At 41.9% G+C, this 17441-nt stretch overlaps 1 protein-coding gene across 8 annotated transcripts in view; it reads right to left on the reverse strand.

The window, feature by feature from the left end:
* The window catches only part of LOC137545747 (vitamin D3 receptor-like), a 310410-nt gene that overhangs the window by 125565 nt on the left and 167404 nt on the right, over positions 1–17441 (reverse strand). The window contains exon 2 of one of the 8 annotated variants that reach the window (XM_068267323.1): positions 11605–11726. The exons of 6 other annotated variants lie outside the window; for them this stretch is intronic. The gene's annotated coding sequence lies outside the window, so the exon portion shown is untranslated. Of the gene's footprint in view, positions 1–11324; positions 11377–11604; positions 11727–17441 lie in introns of those variants that run through there. One more of the 8 variants, XM_068267324.1, reaches the window with a different exon arrangement.

A 17441-nucleotide genomic window follows, 5' to 3' on the forward strand; every position in this document is an offset into this window, starting at 1 on the left:
GATTCTAAACGACAACATCAAGCAGTCAGCAGAGAAACTTGGCATTGGGCACCAGTGGACATTTCAGCAGGAAAATTACCCAAAACACACAGCAAAAGTGATGAAGATATGGTTAGCAGACAACAACATTAACATTTTGGAGTGGCCCAGCCAGAGTTCTGACTTGAACCCAATTGAGAATCTGTGGAGGGAGCTAAACATCAGGGTGATGGCAAGAAGACCCTCCAACCTGAAAGATTTGGAGCTCATTGCTAAAGATGTATGGGCAAAAATACCTGTGGAGATATGCAAAAAGCTGGTCGGGAATTATAGGAAGTGTTTGATTGCTGTAATAGCCAATAAAGGCTTTTCTATTGATTATTGTGAAGGGTATGAATAATTTTGGACTGGACACGTTTTGCTCAAATGTAAATAAAAGCTGAGAAATGATTTTTTTTTCCACAATAATGTCTCTTGTACATCGTCTTATCTTTTGGGAGACACCTATGTAATTACCCGTCAAAAAATGTCTTGCTGGTTGAATAAAAGTAACTTTAAGTCAAAATTTGCCATGGGTATGAATAATTATGGGCAGCACGGAATATATTTTTTTTAAATGGTGTATTTTTTTTTCTACAGGTGTTTTATTTTGGTAACTATGGGGTAGGGGTGGAAGGGGTTAAACAAGAATACAAACGTATTTAATTTTCCTATAGATTAGTGTATTAAGAGTGTATCTGGGTGTATTTTTACATTTTGGCCACAAGATGGTGCTACACTGAGTTCCATGTTGAATAAATATAACAGGGAACCAAGGGACAGATTTATCAAAGCATTACAGACAGTTTTTCTTCTTAAACTGTTCTAACCAGCAGAGGAACTGTTCTGCATGATAATGACAAACTTCTCCTGTGTAATAGCTGCAGGTTAGTGTGGATTTCTAGAGCTGCATTACAGTTAAGAAAAGTGCAAATCCATCCCTAAACTGTCGCAGATTAAGAAGTGCTTGATAGCTGTTCTACAGATAGTGCAGCAGTGTATAATATGCAGGGGCGTAACTAGAAATCACTGGGCCCCCCTGCGAAGGTTTGTATGGGGCCCCCCTACCGACCCCCTTGCTTTCTGCATAGGTAAACTGAGATTAGGGTAGAAAGGCTAGGGGTAGAGCAGCGCTGTACACAAGACCCAGCTAAGCAGTAAATAGTGACTGTCTACAAATCTTTGTCTGCAAAACATTGTATGCTTCCTTATCAGTAGCTGAGCAGATGCAGTCATTAGAACAATTGTGCAGAGAGCAGAACGCTTTTTCTCTCTGCACCCTTAGTTATCAGTCTCCCAGGACAGGGAAAATAAACTTCTCCCCCTATGGGGCCCCCTGCTGCTTCTGGGCCCCCTGCTGCTGCATCCCTTGCAGAGTCTATGGTTACGCCCCTGTATGCATGATTTGTGAAAGAACCCGCCCCCGGTCAGGTGTCCTGTGAAGCTGTGTAACCCTTCCAGATGCTGCTGGGCATTGATACAATTCCATAGATGCATTGGTTACCTCAGCAACAGCAATTCCCCTCACACACTGCACTGTCTGAGAGACCTTCCTAGCTCCTATTCCTTACAGTTTAAGAAGGTATCTGAACTATTTAGTGATTTCTTAGGATGTCTGAGAAAGTTCTGCACGGATTTCTTAAAACCTACTAGTATTTTGTCTCAGACACTCTTGATAAATGTTCCCCCAAGTGTTTGCATTTCTTTCTGTCGAGTTTTTCAATCAGAGCTGCCAGAAGCTCTGGCTCATCAGACACAGTGATCGGGATTGGAAATAGCGAATGCGAATGGCAGACACGTGGCGATCGGGAATGGCGGCGGTAAGTAAAGAATGTGCATATCTACGCCCCTGAGCTTGAAGTGAAGTTTAGAGGGCGTATGTATGTGTAGCAAGGGAGCTGAAGTGGTTAAAAAAACGAATTGTACGAAAAAATGTAGCATTTGCTACATAAAAAGGGTAAACTGTGTACTCCACTCACCAGCTCTGAGACTGTCGTGGACTGGCAGCTGCCTGTTTAGACCAGCCAGTCTAAATAATGCCCACCCCAAGGCTTGTGGTGGAAATGTGGTGGCATGTGGTGGAAAAGTGTTTGCTTCATTCAAAGCTACATCATCTTCCTACTGTCTGACAGCCTTTGTACATTCATATTGATGGGGAAAGGGGGGGGGGGGGGGGGGAGGTGAGCAAGCAGCAGGAGATATCTGAAGTGAATGAGAGACTATGAATTAATTATCCTGAAAAAGCCAGAATTTAGTGGTTAGCCTTTGACTGCATGGGGCTACTTCACAGTTGGGCATTGTGGTGACATTTCATGGAGGCATCTTAATGCAGAGTCATAATGGCTGGACTGTGGGCCTACTCAGAAGCCAAATTAAAGGACACCTGAAGTGAAGGGGATATGGAGACTGACATATTTATTTCCTTTTAATCAAATGCAAATTACTTGGCTGTCCTGCTGAACATTTGCCTCTAATACTTTTAGCTATAGACCCTGAACAAGCATATGCAGATCAGGTGTTTGACTAAAGCTGAGTACACACGTACGATAACGATCGTTCAAAAACGAACGATAACGACAATCGGAACGATAATCGTGCGTTCAAAAAGTGTGAACGATCGGTTTTGTGAACGATAACGATCGTTATCGTTCAATCGGACCGATCCAACCCGGCGGATTTTTTCGAAAGATAATCGTTCAATCGTTGCAGTGTGTACAAAGATCGTCCGATAACGCATGTTCTTATTGCCTGTCATAACGTCACTTCCGTTTGCGCACGCATTTTTTAATCGTTCGTCGTTCAGTACTTTATACTTATATCGTTCACGTGTGTACACAATCGTTCATTACGAACGATCTTTTCGGTCTAATTTGAATATCGTGTAAACGTCACGAATCGTTCGTAACGAACGATCTTTATCGGACGTGTATACGAACCTTAAGTTTGACTGGATTAGCTGCATGCTTGTTTCATGTGTGTGACTCAGATACTACTGCAGCCAAATAGATTAGCAGGGCTGCCAGGCAACTCGTATTATTTAAAAGGAAATAAATGTGGCAGCCTCCATATGCCTTTCACTGTGGGTGTCCTTTATAAACTTGGCAGCAATGTTTTCATCAACTGTATTAGTAGATCACATAATTTACTTTCCTAAATTCACTAATTTACTAAATAACTTCTGTTATTCAAGTTTATGTAAGCAATACAGAATTCCCATAATGTACTTCTGCTCAGAGAAGAACTATGAAAATAATTCTTGCAGGAGAAGGTAGGAACGCTACCACCACCGCTGCTTTCCCCAAGGGAGCAGGAACCACAGGTCTCAGAAAATGCGGGTAGAAAAATGATGTCCCGCTGCACCAAGGGAGGGTGTAAAACTTTTTCTTTCTTTATTGATACATCAGTAGACACACAAAAGGCTGATGCGTATCGGAGCTCTAAAGGGCTCCTTAATCATAGCCAGCATATACAACCCCTCTTAAAGCGACATATACATTATTACATTTAAAATGGCTGAACCAACATACAAAAGTCAAGAAGTTAAAAACCAATGATGACATTGTTCCACATCAAGATAAATAGACAGCCTGACAACAGACATGAGTTTATCAAATGGTATAATATACCTGCCCACAACTGCCATTAGGGTGCATTTAAATTGCAGCCAAATGGCAGTACTTGTAACACCACATGCATCAGCGCTTGACAAGCAATGATGTTACCAGACAAAAAAAAAAAAAGTCTAATGTCACAACTGCTGTGCTTAGGTGTAACCTAATGGGGGGAGGCACCCGTACGCCGCGCCCTACCAAGCACCAGTGGATGCTTTGTTGCCTTTCAGATGTTCATGGAAAAGAGGCCTAAGTCATTGCAAACTAGATCACTAGTGCGTGTGCGTGTGCGTGTGCGTGTGCGTGTGCGTGTGCGTGTGCGTGTGCGTGTGCGTGTGTGTGTGTGTGTGTGTGTGTGTGTGTGTGTGTGTGTGTGTGTGTGTGTGTGTGTGTGTGTGTGTGTGTGTGTGTGTGTGTGTGTTATGAAGACGTAAAGGACCTCCAGTAATATGTTCATTGTGAATGGAATTTAAGAAGCATTTTGTGGCCGATTTTAGTAATCATTTAAAATTTCAAGTTCCCACCTAACCTACACTTCAAGATCAAGGGCAAATAATAGAATTGAAGAATGGTACTTAGCCTGAAGTGACTGATTCAGGCTTTAATGCAGAAAACAAACAAGATGTATCAAGGTACAGTCCTATAGGGCAAGCACAGCACAAGTGCCTAGTAAACACGCTATGATGACTCACTGTGCATAAGATATTATCAACAATTCAGCCTTGAGGGAAAATAAATAAAATGTAATGAAGTAAAATGTGAAGTTTACTACATAAGCGCTATCTTAACTCACAAAAGTGAGTACACATTTTTGTAAACATTTTATTATATATCTTATACAACGAAATGCAGTCAGTGTACAACTTGCATAAGTGTACATTTGCTGTCCCATCAAAATATCTCAACACACAGACATTAAATTCTGCCCAATTAGACATTTCTCCCACCCCGGGGTCATGTTACTCGTTAGTGTTACAGGGTCTTAGGTGTGAATGGGGAGCAGGTGTGTTGCATTTGGTGTTGTTGCTCTCACTCATACTGGTCACTGGAAGCTCAACATGGCATCCCATGCTAGAACTCTCTAAAGATCTAAAAAAAATAATTGATACTCTACATAAAGATGGTCTAGTCTATAAGAAGACTGGCAAAACTCTGAAATTGAGCTGAAGCATGATGGCCAAGATCATACAGCAGTTCAACAGGACAGGTTCCACTCAGAACAGGCCTTGCCATGGTCGGCCAAAGAGCACTTGCTCAGCATCAAATTCAGAGTGCTGGCAGAATAGTAGCAGAGGTTGAAGGGGTGGGGGCCAGGGGGGTCAGCCTGTCAGTGCTCAGATCATTCACCACACTGCAACAAATAGGTCTGCATGGCTGTTTTTCCCTGAAGGAAGCCTCTACTGCACAAAAAGGCCCGCAAACAGTTTAATGAAGACAAGCAGACTAAGTTCATGGATTACTGGAACCATTTCTGTGGTGTCATGAGACAAAGAAACTAATTTGGTTAAAATGGTGTCAAGCGTGTGTAGCACAAAATGATTGGTAAACCAGACATAATGCAGGCTCCTTCCACACTCCCAGGGTGGAGCCTGGGAGAAGGACTTGTGCTGAATGAGTATGAAAGGAGCCGGGCATGGAAGAGATATACATTTTATATATGCATTTAGAACTACTCAAATGTGAGTGCAATATATTTATACTTCTTAATAAATGTTTTTACTATACCAGCATTTGAGTCTAAAGCACCCTTGGAACCCCATCTGTTCTAATTTGCTGGTGAGAGTCTTATCTGGTAAAGTCTGCAGGGGCCTATGCAAGGAAAGGCTATATGTTACACTAAAGTGATTTTAGCTGATCTGTGTAGGAGCAGCACATGCTTCTGGTGAGGAGATAAAGTGCCTGCATGAGGGAGATCGGTGTTGGTGTTATTTTCATCCTTGCAAACTGTTGCTGTGTTTGTGGTGGAGCACAAACTTCCTGGATCAGCTGACCATGCATGAAAGACTTTGGAGTGAGCACACTGGTGGACATAAAGCCGGTCTGCACACCACACACTTGAGTTAGAGGTTTTTTGGAGGTTTAATAATCAGTATTATACAGCTATACTACCCTAGGCAGGGGTGTAACTAGAGTGGAACAGCCCCTGCGATCGTAGGGGAGGCCAGAGCTGTGGGGGGCCCCAACTACTAATCTTCCCTTCCTCCGGTACAGGGGACTATACTTCAGATCAGGTGTTTGTGTGGCTACACTTGTTGTGGGTGTGAGGATCATGATAGCCACACTTGTTTAATGACTCTTGTGAGATGGGCCCCAAGGCGGTGAAGGGCACCAAGGGGAGGCAAGGAAACAGAAGGGAGGAGTGGGGGAGGCAAGGAAACAGAGGGGTTCATGAATTTTAGTTACACCACTGACCCTAGGATAGGTTTACTTTTTCCTTGTCTTTGAGGATGTTGTTGATATCAAGGATAACATTAAGAGTCATCACATGAATAAACATACAGGGCCCGATCCAATTCACTTTTTCTCCCAGGTGATATTAAAATGCCTTTTAAGCCAAGCAGTAAGCAAGAAAATACTCAGAATAACTTTAACAGTACTTTTTCACCTACTTTTTGGTACTTAATGTGAAACAGAAGATGAAAAATTATCTTCTAGGAGAAAAGTTGGGATAAAAAGTGAATTGGATCCGGCTCACGGAAACTAACCTGCAAACAGCACCTATGGAATTGCAGACTTTGCTTGGATATTCAATTTATGTCATTGAGCACTAGTGAAACCCTATGATTAGCAAGGTAGTACATTTGAAACTACTGTATGAATTTGATAAAAAATGACTGTTTTGGATGAAGACAACCTTAACCGCTTCTGTACCAGCAGCCTCTGCCCCCTTCAGGACCAGACACTGCTGGTACCAAAGAACGGCGCCTCCCGTTGAATTGCCGCACATACCCGCCGCTCCCGCTGGTCACGATGTGCCTCCATCCCCGCAGGCCCCTTTCTGCCGCCGCTATGACGGCAGAGCTGTGTGAGCCATTTCATTAGCTCCTGACGCTGTTCGTACCGCAAAGTGGGGAGTGTGAACTACCCCATAGTCTATCGTTAGGCTGCGGTGGGGTGCTGTATATTTACCGGACCGCCACAGTGTGAAAGGGCCCTAAGACCTTTAAAGGTCAACTGAAGTGAGAAGGATAAAGTGGCTGCCATATTCATTTACTTTTAAATAATGCCAGTTGCCTGGCAGCCCTGCTGATCTATTTGGGTGCAGTAGTGTCTGAATATCACCAGAAACAAACATGCAGCTAATCTTGTCAGATCTGACAATAATGTCAAAAACACCTGATCTGCATCTGTTCAGCGTCTATGGATAAAAGTATTAGAGGCAGAGTATCAGCAGGACAGCCAGGCAACTGGCATTGTGTAAAAGGAAATAAATATGGCAGCGTCCACAGCCCTCTTGCTTCAGCAGTCCTTTAAGCGTTAGTTCTGACAAAACTGGAGGAGCCTTAGCAGAAGCAGCACATGTGCGCCAGGATGTGCCTGGGACTGCTGGAAAGATTGTAAACAAACCTGCTGATGTATGCAATGTGCATCCCATATTTCAGGCAATAAGTAGCAATTTAAACCAATTGTACACAATACCAAGAAATCAGTATCAAGTGGACTCAGCCTTCAAATTCTCCTATGAAGCAGGAAGCATTCAAATATTCATTTTTTATTTAGATTACTAAAGTTTGTATCTTTACTCCATTAGCATTTTTTATACTAAGCATATCTATATACATTTACAATCTCTTTTTTTTATTGCTAAGCATTTACTAAATGCAGAAATTAACGCAGATGGATTCTCTGCCAAGAGATTATTAAGAATGACTTAGGCGATAATACCTTGTAAAATGGTAAACAGCAGCAAGTGTAAGCTGCAATACTGCTAAGTGTTCCTTGAAATAGAGCAGTTCCTAGAAACCATTTCCAGACTTGGAAATCAATTCTATCATTTTCGATGGTCTTAGAGAGCATCATATTTGCAAACCAATTCCTCTCGGCTCCCTCTCTCTGTTGGGTTACCTCAACGGTATCACGTGTATATGCAAAAGAATATGAATACTTTATTAGGCAGTGCAAATATTAAAATAGTAATATTAAAAACACCCTGGGGAAATGCCCAAAGAGGCGTGAAGCGCGTAGGCAGGCGGAGCTTGTCACGCCTGGCCAGGCCTTGTAATCACGCACACCAAGCCAGAGAAACTACGGTGGCCTACCCAACACAACGCCGAAAAGTGTAGCAATGGGGACGGTGAATGCGGAGACCCAGTGATCGAGACAGCTGGGATGCCAGCCGATCAAGGGTCAGCTCACAATTGCTTGACGGTGCCTGTTTGCATGGAGGCCTGTTGACTACTATCTGCCGGGATGTGGTGACCATGCTGCAAGATATAGCGGTGAGATGCATATGTACCACAAATACAGCACTGTTTAGGATCTTGTGGCCAGTTTGTTGAGCTTGCCTGCATAGAGATACGCAGCCTGGTGCTTATCTTTGCACTAACAAGACTAACTCTGCTTCCAGCTTATATACTAACAGCTATTATAGATAGAAGGCCTAATGGAGGACTAATTTTTCCATATAAGTTATCTGGATTACTTACAGCTTGCTAACAATTTAGTAACACAGAAAAGCACTGCAGTGTGAACTTCGCCTAATGGCAAACTGTTAGACTGATTCATTTATTGGGTGCAAGGGTGGTACCACCAGCGTGAATCATAGTAGTCATATATATAGCAAGGCTGCATGAGGTGTGTGTGAGGTATGTGACTAGAAGTTGTGAACTGGCCAGTGATGTATGTATAGTGGCTCCGCCACTTGCTCTTTGTTTTTAATATTACTATTTTAATATTTCCACTGCTTAATAAAGTATTCATATTCTTTTGCATATACACGTGATACCCTATTTATTTGCTTAGAATTACTGTGACTGGTTGTGTATTAAGTTGCAATGTTATCTATATGAGTATAGAACTACTAGTAGGATTAACTTGCATACCCACAGTGTCTAGCCTCTATCACCTGCAACTAAACAGATCATTGAGATTTGTCACCTCAAAAGTTAGTAGTGGGTTACCTCAAGGCTCTGTTCTTGAGCCCCTGCTTTCCTCCATGTGTACACACAGTTTCAGGCAATTCATGCATTCCAGTTAATTTTACTACCACTTATTTGTAAGTCATACACAAATCACCCTTCCATTGCATGCCCTGTTTTTTTGTTGAGCTTAAAGAGGAACTCCAGTGAAAATAATGTAATAAAAAAGTGCTTCATTTTACAATAAATATGTATAAATGATTTAGTTAGTGTTTGCCCATTGTAAAATCTTTTAAATCCCTGATTTACATTCTGACATTTATTACATGGTGACATTTTTACTGTTGGCAGGTGATGTAGCTGCTGCATGCTTTTTTGGCAGTTGGAAACAGCTGTGAACAGTTATTTCCCACAATGCAACAAGGTTCACAGACAGGAAACTGCCAGGAGTACCACGGTCCTCAGAGTTTCTTGTGGGAGGGGTTTCACCACAATATCAGTCATACAGCGCCCCCTGATGGTCTGTTTGTGAAAATGAATAGATATCTCATGTAAAAGGGGGTATCAGCTACTGATTGGGATAAAGTTCAATTCTTAGTCAGAGTTTCTCTTTAAGTGGAATTGCAGTCACAGTTTGCCTTCTGCGCCAATATATTTGCCATGTGATTGTGCCAACAGGAAGCTGCTTCGCACTCAGCTCTTCCCATTGTGAAATAGATTGTTCTCTGATGTATGGACAACAGAGTATATGACTGAAAAACCAAAGCAGGATCTCATCTTAGTGACTGATGAGAGAATTTGAGTCCTTGATCAGATTTTGACCAGAGAGGGATGGGTCATTTTGCCACATTGGGTGGCAATCTGTGATGCTGGAGCAATAATAATAAAAATAGTAACATTGCAAGAAAGTATTGAACTAGCAACACAACATGATTTTAAAGAATGATGCTACACGTCTGTGGCATATCTTTGTCAGAGCCGCATGCCCATCGTGTCAGTGATTCTTAACCTGTTATTCAACAGATATTGGGGCTACCTTCACACATCACTAGCGCTGCGTAATATTTTGGTGCTTTATAAATACAATAGAGGCCGATAGTGACTGATTCTGCCGAGAGTCTAGCAGCCTGTAGATACAGGGGCCCCTGATGACTCAGCCAGCAATAAGCCTGGCAGATCAATTTGGTCGATCACCGGTCAAGAGCTTAGTCCTCCCCATTCAGCCGGTCCACAGGGTGATGTCATTCCTGCTCTGTGGGTGCTTCACCCCTTCCCTATAGCAACACAACATGAAATGCAGCAAATATTACTCCACGCATGTGTTAAAAAGCAGAAAACGTTACCTCCCACACATGAAATGCTGCAAACATTACCTTCCACGGGTTAAAATGCAGCAAAACATAATGGAAAGTGAGAGGTCAGACCATCAGTCAATGCCCTGCAACTCCCCAACAGGGACAGGAGTAATGTGTGACTTCATTCACAAATAAGTGAGTAAGTATCATGCTGGGGGCCAGAGCACTGCTCCTACTAAAAAGCCAAGCTAGCTAAGCTGGGGCAGATCAGAGGTGGACCAGGAGGCGGGGCACACAGCCACTTAGAATCCTGCAGTTAGGGTGTCCAACAGCAAACCTGGGATGTTACCAAGGACAAATTTCAGCCCGGGACAGGGGACCCTAAATCCAGCAACCTGTCTCGTGTAAAGCAAGACGTCTAGTCAACATACTATTATATCATATGCCAATAGTTGAGGTACATCTCTCCAGTGGAAAACAGAAACAAAGTCAGAGGCCAGTTTCTCTAAAGAAGTACAGCATTAACAGCAGCAGCAGGCATGTCTAGCAATGACCTCCTCCATTCTTCAGACTTCTATTGTTTGATATAATTCACTCCCCTGTTGCTGTGTCAGTCCCCTTGTATAGCGCTTGCTAGGTAGTTTGGGGAAGGTGAAATGAGCTCTGCACAAGTCTCTGCACAGAATTATGTACATGCAATCAGACACAAGCAGATATGATGAGGCAATAATGCTCAATCAGAAATAATGGAAGGTGTAGTGAGCGAGGGAGCTTTAAGCCCCGGCCACACGATAAACCATGTTTGGGTCTTCTTGTTGCAGATCCATAATATAGCATTCAATACAAAATAGTGAACAGGGCACAGGAAAAAAGTGAACAGCACAGCATTTTTTCTGCACGTGGAAAGATACATAAGCCGTTAAGTAGGCTAATGATTAACATGAGCTATCAGCTCTAATACATTTCTGTGCTGCAGAAAATCGCACCAATTACATTTCAATATAAGCTATCTGATTTTAAACTTACTACGTTTAAAAGAGAGAACTGTCAAAATGACATAAAATATAATATAATATAAAATGTATTATTTTTTACAATATTAACTAACCAATAAACAGCAATATGTACCTAGGGAATTGTTTCTGATGCTGAAACCAGGATTTGTAATTTAAAATTGGGTAACCTGAATTTTACAGCATTTACTCAAATTTACTGCATTCTACTCAATGTCACTACAGTGCCTCTTTAAGCTGTATAGACCAATTTCTATGACTGAAGATACACAGAATACAAACCATACACCAATATAGGCAAATACTAACACAAGTGAAGATCTGGCTGAGAAAGGAGCAACTGCTTTTGTATGTCATAGTTAGGTTGTGTGTCTTCCATTCAGAACTGGAATAATGGCCAAGCAGATAATCCATAGGAGCTGTCAGTGTAATGAAAGATAAATACAGTGCAGTGTAAAGCAGGTTAGTCAGAGATTAAAGTAAACATTTTATTCCTAGTAAGTAAACAGTTTGTTAAATGGTTTTTGCTGTGTTGCCGTCTAGGGGCTGCACGGTCTCTATGGTTATTTGTGATAGAATCCTAATTTACCATATCAGTGGCAGAGCCCAGTACAGCTCTTCAGTGACAGCAGAGGGAAACCAGGAGCACAGAAGGGAGCCGTCCAGCAGAAATGCCTTCTTGTGAAATGGTCTTGCTTTCCACATTGCTGGCTGTGGAGGAGGACAGAACAGGAGGATATACTGTAAACAGTGTACCGTTGAGTTTGGAAGCAATCAAGAAAATAAATCCATTATGAGGGGCAGCGTGAATTTTAGGTCAGCATGATCAGATACAGCAGCAGTCATTTGCCTTAGACCACAGTGTGACCAAGCATCTGAAGTGATGTGAAACGACCCCATCGCAGGATTTTTAAAGATTTTTCATCGTGCCCCTCTGTTCCAATAGCGTGCGGTTAATGCGACGCATCCATCAATATGGAAAAATTGCTTTCTAAATATAGCACACCTGAACTGTGCTTAAAACCATTGATCTTTACTTACCTGTGATATGGGAAGTAATAATGGGTAACCGCACAGAAACTACAGAAGAGAATGAGTCTACATAAAAACTCTATATCAGGACATGGAGAAGATGACCGTTTTAGTTTTGGTAATTACTTTTACCAATCAAATTGGTAAATTAAAAACCTGACTGCTATGGTTTTGAAATGCCATTCTGGTCTGGAGAAAGCAGTGACTCCCAAAAGCCAGATATGCTCATTTCGCCAGGCATCTAATAGACGCCAATTTACATTATCGTAATTGGACAGTGAGTTGGGCACCCAATGAGGATAGTAGCCAGTCGGCACTAGATAAGGAATAATTTCTGTTGATTGTCTATTTGTAGACGATGGGCTACAAATAGACAGCCGTTTGGGTGCCAGGATTAGTGTTCGGTGTTATGAGGGGGAGGTAAGTGTTGGACACTTGAAGGGGGGTTAGTGTTAGGCATTAGAATAGGGTCTCAGTGTTACACACTAGAAGCAGGGGTTAGCGTGACTCTGGGGACCGGGTGAGTGCATAGTAAAATATCGGTAATATAAATCACCAATATTTTTACTATCGGCTTCACCCAGCCCCCAACTCAAATGGTGGCGCCACTGCAAGCAGTCCTCAAAAGCTAGTCCAATTTTGTTAACCAGCTCCCGACCGTCTAACGCCGATGGGTGGTGGGAGCGTGGCTGCTGGGGGACCACCTAACACCACCTTCCCTAATCATAAGCAGAGCGGGGATCAAAGAGAAAAAAAAGCCAATTTACATTTGTACAGTGCTGTGATCTAGCGCAGCACTGTACAGGGGACTCCCTTGCCACTTAACTGTCCCCAGCAGTGGCTCACAATCTAATCCCTCTCATAGGCTGATGCCTAGGAGAGGTTACTGTAGTGTAAGGATTACATTCAGGGCCAATTTAGGGGGGAGGGAAGTAAAAAAAAATAGGGTATTTTATTTAAACAAATACTTTTTTTAATTATTAAAAAAATAAAAAAAAAATTGCAGCAGCAATCAGAGTCCACCCAAAAAATGCTCTATTAGTGGCAAGAAAAGTAGGTAAAATTAATTTGGGTGGTAAGTTGTATGGTCGAGCAATAAATCGTTAAAGCAGCGAAGTGCTGAATTGTAAAAAAATCACCTGGTCACTAGAGGGGTATAAACGTGTGGTCCTTGAGAGGTTAATGTAAATAAAGACAGTATCACCTCACTTGTAGTACTGTTTTAGCAACTCGGGTATTGAGAGGGTCTCATACAGACAAGGGCCCTACTGAACTAAATTTTCCTATGAGTTAACTCATCTACTCTTTATCTTACGAAAATCATACACCGTAATCCCTTTTCAGTGTCCAGTATGTATAAAGAACTACTAAAAATGCGGTGGTAAAAGTCATGTCACAGTTAAGTCAATTGGAAACAATATGTGTTTGGTTATTGTGATGTGCTGAAAAGATATGATAAAAAAAACAGTATGCAAGATAAAAACTTAGTACCGCACATCAGGCCAAGGTGAGAAAACAATAAGTAATAACTTAAGAGAAAAGCTTATTGTATCTGGGATCATGATGCCTAATGAGCAAATTTCAATGCAACAGGGCCAATGTCTTCAATGTTTATAATAACTAAAACATTTTAGCCATTACAATGGCCATGAATTAACAGCTCTTTAAAAACACTTTGTTGAGTAGATCACTGAGTAAATGAAAGCCACTTACTAAGTTGATGTTATGGTTAACGGCTATTTATAAAATAAGTAATTGTAGAGTTAGTATTATGGCTTCTGTAATTATTAATTCTGAGTATTCCGCCTGTGCTCTAATTTCACTTTAATCAGTGTTAGCAAACTGTCACTAATTGGAACAGAGTATTTCCCTACTTCTTTATCAGTAAAAATGTTGTATGATTACAATTAACTGTTTACAACAGCTAACCTGAAAAGAAAAAACAAACAAGTTGGAGTATATAAAGTAGGCAGCAACACATAGTAGATCGGAATCCTTGTCGGCCCAATCAAGCTACTAATTGCGGTCCACCGAGCACCTTTCTGACTGCAATGCCAGCATGTCAGCATTTGTTACATACAGCCACACTGGGATGTGACTCTACGAGGCAGGTGCCTCCCATCTCCCCAGCACTTTCCAGCTTCCCGATAGGTGCACCAGAGCAGTGGACAGGCGGTGGATGCACAGCCTTCAGCTGCCCATGTGATATGGGCCTAACTGTCGAAGCAGGGCTTTGTGACACCCGATGCATAGCTTGGCGCGGCTATAGCAGTGATGCTATAATGGGCTCTACGTGCACAGGTAATTTTAAACCCCGAATTACCACTCCCTCCAAGTTCCGCCACTCGGAAAGGGAATAGTATTTAACACTGCCAACTCAACAACCCGCCGAATTTGTGCGGCAGTCATTCGGCTCACCCTGCGCCAAAAAGCCCCGTGCTAAACTGCCATGTACACCGAACTGTAGACCTTACAACTGCTACTGCTACTAGTAGTACTGCCTAGCTCAGTCTCAATGAATGACACAATAGGCAATAATTTGTTTCATTAATTTACCTGTTTGTTCCACAGCAATACAATGTTTCAGTTTTACATCAAATCAAATCTTACCACGCCGACATAAACTGTGCAATAAGGAAAGAGTAAACTTGAGCTCAATACAGTACTTGCAAACGACCTTGAACATGTTAGATCTTTTTCTTTTTTGTCCTAGATAGCCCCTGCACCTCGGATTAGCATGCAGTGCAGTACTCCTCTCAGTGACATTACTACAGCATGTTTAGTTTGCTTTTAACTGCACAAAAAACAAAAACAAAACTTCTGCTAGAAACTGGGTGTTGTGGCTTTATGCAGCTAGGTACTCATAATGATGGTCAGATATGCTTGGAAATGGGTCTATAAAGACTGCCAGGAAATAAATTTGACTGGCCCAATTCCAAGCTGCATTCAATCTATCGCAGGCTGGCAGGTACGTCACTGCGGAATGTTTGTTTACTGTGTGTTCTGAAGTCAGAAAAAAAAATAGTACCTGGTATCCCAGAATGCTCTGGGAGCATAATTATGCATTATAAACAGCCTAGGCTAAATATTTGTAGGATGTGGTTACATATGATTACATTCCAATATATTGCAATATATAGAAACAAGAAGCGTTTCTGATCCCGAAACAAGGATATTTAAGGTAAAAGCAAGTACTGTATATACTCGAGTGTAAGCCTAATTTTTGGGCCAAAAAGTGTCTCAAAAGTGAAGGTCTCGACTTATGCTCGAGTCACCACTCTTTGGCGTCAATTCACCAGAGGTTACCAACCTATTTATCTCTTGGGAGGTAATTTACCTCCTGTGATATCTCCAAATAGCAATTCTCCAGAAGTATAGGGGAAAATATCGACAGAGAGAAATGCAAGAGATAAATGTGAGATAAGTATGAGATAAATTAGTGATAGTTAGTAGTTAGTTTTTCTCCAAATCACAATTCACCAGGGAAGAAAGGGGGTGTGGCCATTCGTTATTTTTTCATCTTTTTATCCCCTGAATGAACCTGGAGATATCGTGGTTTTCACACAGCAGCTGCTGCTGTGGAAGATGGAGCCTTTTGAGCTTACTCTGTTAGGCCTGGTGCACACCAAAACCCGCTAGCAGATCCGCAAAATGCTAGCAGATTTTGAAACGCTTTTTCTTATTTTTCTGTAGCGTTTCAGCTAGCATTTTGCGGTTTTGTGAAGAGTTTTTGGTGTAGTAGATTTCATGTATTGTTACAGTAAAGCTGTTACTGAACAGCTACTGTAACAAAAGCCGCCTGGCAAACCGCTCTGAAGTGCCGTTTTTCAGAGCGGTTTGCGTTTTTCCTATACTTAACATTGAGGCAGAAACGCCTCCGCAATCCAAAATCTGCAGCAGCCCGGGAGTATGCGTTTCTGCAAAACGCCTCCCACTCTGGTGTGCACCAGCCCATTATACATTACCCAAGCGTATCCGCAGCCGCAAGCGGATCGCAAAACGCAGCCGGACCGCTCTGGTGTGCACTAGGCCTTAGAACTTGCTTCTATTATGAGGAGACGAAGGCGCAAGAGGAGGGTCTATTTAATCGCCCCTCGTATTTTTCGTGAGGGAACAGTTCTTGATAATTTTACTGAGACAGAGGTGGTGAAGAAGTTCAGACTCACTCGTGATATGATTTATGATATGATCCGGCAGTAAAAGGCAGGAATACACTGGTCAGGTAGTGGTAAAACTCCGCCTCCTACCCACAATGCTTCACTTTCAAGCTTACAGAGAGGAAAAGTATCCCATGTAAATCATTAATACCGATTACTTAACTCTCTGCTTTCTCACACTTTCCTCATGCATATCTCTCCATTATCCCCTGCTATCGAACACTTTTCTCTCTGTCCTCTCACATTGGTGAATTGACTCCAGAGTGTTAAAATACCTCATGAGATAAACTACCTACCTTTTTTCTCTTAGTAAATCCTCTCTGGTGAATTGACGCCTTTGAGTTCGCCCACTATATGCACAGTGGTGCATCATCTGAGGGAGACCACACACTTGACATTTCCATGGGAGGTCCCAGCTAACCTCATCTCAAGTTGTAGCCTTGGAAGGCATACACTGTCTACCGAGTGGTGAGAATCCTTGCATTCATATATCAAGTTTTATATACATGGCTATATGGCTTTGAATTCCTTGCTTTATCTTTATTCCAGCTTAAGCATTGCAACAGGAGTTCTTTACATGTCCATCTCCATTGTAGGCCTACATTCTGGCTTATTATTCCAATCTGCTGAATTTATGCTGCTTTTCTAATATATGGTTGTGGCCGGCCATGGCTGTGAGTGCTGTTCTGGTTGTGGCTTTTGCCACCCCCGGCTTATACTTGGTTCAAATATTTTTCCTGTTTTTTTTTTTTTTTTTTTAAGGTAAAAGTTGGGCGGTCGACTTATACTCAGGTCAGCTTATACTCGAGTATATACAGTATCCTGAATAAAATAATTGCAGGTGTGCATGCAACTTTAATCTATTCAGTAATTTGCCGTGAGGAGTATTTTCAGTGGGTTCACTTTCAAATGTGCAGTTATTCTTCATTTGCACAATGCATGCAAACTCATTTTGTTGACAGATTCAATTTGCAGCATGTTGTCTATAAATGCAGAAAGTGGTATTGCATGTAGCAATTATTCTCCATGATTCTGCTGCTGCTATCCCTTTCATCATGGGGATATCTATTTAATTAGAACTTTGCCCAGAAAGTCTGTAATGAGCACCAAGCTTCTTTACAGGATCAGCATCAAAGATTCTAAGAAGAGAACTACTAGCAATGCATCTAGTACATAAACAGAGAACAAACTGGATGCATCACGTAAAACAGACAACACACTGAGACATGAATCACAG

This window comes from Hyperolius riggenbachi, chromosome 2, assembly GCF_040937935.1.
Source record: "Hyperolius riggenbachi isolate aHypRig1 chromosome 2, aHypRig1.pri, whole genome shotgun sequence".
NCBI classification, from domain to species: Eukaryota; Metazoa; Chordata; class Amphibia; order Anura; family Hyperoliidae; genus Hyperolius; species Hyperolius riggenbachi.